This window comes from Vipera berus (assembly GCF_964194415.1).
Source record: "Vipera berus genome assembly, contig: HAP1_SCAFFOLD_119, whole genome shotgun sequence".
NCBI lineage: Eukaryota > Metazoa > Chordata > Lepidosauria > Squamata > Viperidae > Vipera > Vipera berus.
Genome location: NW_027673591.1, coordinates 67130 through 69880, shown reverse-complemented (window position 1 = coordinate 69880; position 2751 = coordinate 67130).

Below are 2751 nucleotides of genomic sequence, written 5' to 3'. Positions count from 1 at the left end.
GGGGGGCATCGAGACGAGGGCGCAGAGCGGCTGCGAGTGAAGCACGGAGGTCACCCCATCTCTATGGCAAGGGAAGCCATAGAGACGGTAGGGCTAGAGCGTTCGAGGAGGGCTTTACCTAGCCCAGGGGTAGGCAACCTCGGCTCTTTTATGACTCATGGACTTCAGCTCCCAGAATTCCTGAGTCAGCTGTGCTGAGTCAGCTATGCTGACTCAGGAATTCTGGGAGTTGAAGTCCATGAGTCATAAAAGAGCCGAGGTTGCCTACACCTGACCTAGCCCAGGGATAGGCAACCTCGGCTCTTTTATGACTCATGGACTTCAACTCCCAGAATTCCTGAGACAGCTGACTCAGGAATTCTGGGAGCTGAAGTCCATGAGTCATAAAAGAGCCAAGGTTGCCTACCCCTGACCCAGCCGTTTTTCTCAAGCTTGCCCACTTGAAGACGGATGGACTTCAACTCCCAGAATTCCCCAGCCAGCCAACGTGTACAATTTTTTATTGTCCATTTGATGATTTCTACCTACTCCTCTTTTACGTTTTCATCCTTCTCACCCATGAAAAAACAAACATTGTATTTTCTTTTGCCAACTCAAACAATGGGTTGACCAGGGGATACAAGTTGTCTCTGGGCTGGGTAGCAGCACAAGCGGTAGCTTTCCAAAGGACCAGATATTACCAGTTCTTTCAAGTGAAGGTTAAAAAAAGCTGAACCCACCAAGGCTTTCCAGTTTTTAAATGGGTATAGTCCTGCTCCAATGTGTTCTCTGCATATTTTTATTTTTATCCCTTTATTTTTTATAAATAACACAGCAAATATATCTAATACTTCTTTTTCTATTCTCCCTACGACAACAATCCTTTGAGGTGGGCTATTCCAACATGCAGTGCAGGAGTAAAAGCTTGATATCAATTGGAAGGATACAGGTAGTCCTTAACTTACAACCATTCGTTTAGTGACCATTCAAAGTTACGGCACTGGAAAAAGTGACTTATGACTTGTTTTTCATACTTACGACCGCTGCAACATCCCCATGGTCACATGATCAAAATTCAGGCACTTGACAACCAGGCATGCATTTATGATGGTTGCGGCATCCCAGGGTCATTTGATCCCCCTTTGTGATTTTATGATAAGCAAAGACAGTGAGAAGCCAGATTCACTTAAGAATGCATTACTAACTTAATTGCAGTGATTCACTTAACAACTGTGGCAAGAAAGGTTGTAAAATGGTACAAAACTCACTTAACTGTCGAGCTTAGTAATGGAAATGTTGGCCTCAACTGTGGAGATCATGACTAACCATATTAGGTATGTCTTGCTACCTCAAGTTACTTATAACAGGGCTTTTCAACCAGTGGTACGGGTACCACCTGTGGAACATTGGCACCTGGCAGGTGGTATGCAGCCATCCTAGAAAAGTGGTAGCGGGGGAGGGGAATGAGCTGAACCAGTGGCAGCATCACACAAGCCTCAGTGAGAGATGGCTGGAGCTGCAGGGCTGTCAGGGCTCAGCGGAAGTGCCAGGATCAGTGCCACTTTCCAGCTGTTTGGCTCTTCTTCAGGGCTGTCAGGGCTCAGTGGAAGCACCAGGATCAGCACCAGGCTCCAGCTGGAGTTTAGCTACCGGCTGAATCCCACCACTGCTCTGAATAGTGGTATTTTGTGGCTGACTCGAGAAAACCTTTTAATCATGGCATGAATGTAATCTAAACACCCCAGTAGAGGCACCACAGAATGGACATTAGTGGAAAAATTTTACTATGCAGAGTTCTGAGGGGAAAAAAGAGGAACATTGTTGAGATACTAATTTTCCCATGCTTACTGACAGAAAAAGAACCCAAATGTATGTTTCATAAGCTCTGCAGAAACATGAAAATTAACATTATCCCTTCTCTGCAATTCCCAGAATTCTCCAGCCCGCCTGCTAGTGACCTTTAAGATGGGTGGACCAGTTCCCAGAATTGCGTAGCCCAGGGGTAGACAACCTTGGCTCTTTTATGACTTGTGGACTTCAACTCCCAGAATTCCGGAGCCATAGCTGGCTCAGGAATTCTGGGAGTTGAAGTCCATGAGTCATAAAAGAGCCAAGGTTGCCTACCCCTGGCCTAGCCAAACATGGCTGGCTAGATAATTCTGGGAACTGAAGTCCACGTCAAGTTCCCAAGATTGGAAAGCATTGCATTAAAAGCATTTGTGTCCCAGGACATATACTTTTGTTTACTATGGTATTTTTTTTATTCTTTCTAGTGCATGCTGCTCTGAAGTTAGGTTGACTTAAATCACTTCAAATCAGCCAACAAATAATGTTGGTAATAATATGATGAATGAGTAAAAGCACAGATTTGCTTTGAACTAAGTACATCTCCGTTAACCAAGTTCTATCTTTTTTTAAAAAAAAATAACTACTTTAATACACTAGGAAACTATGTCATCCTTTCACAGATCCTTATTTGCGTGCTGTGTCACACTAAAAATAGGTTTCGTTTCATTAGTTTTGTATATTATCCAGAGGAAGAAAACAAAGGGTGTATTACATTGCCAGTGTCGGTGGTTAACAGGCTATTTTACAAAAATATAAAAAGAGAATGAAATGTTCCATGTTCAGGGTATCTCTTCCTCCTTTCATAAACAGATGTTTCCCTAAAAGAGTCACATGTGTTCTCAGTGAAATAGAAACATGAGAATATTCTTTATTTTGGCAAAACAAAGAAGAAAAAAAGCAAAAATGTATTTTCAGAAAGTCACC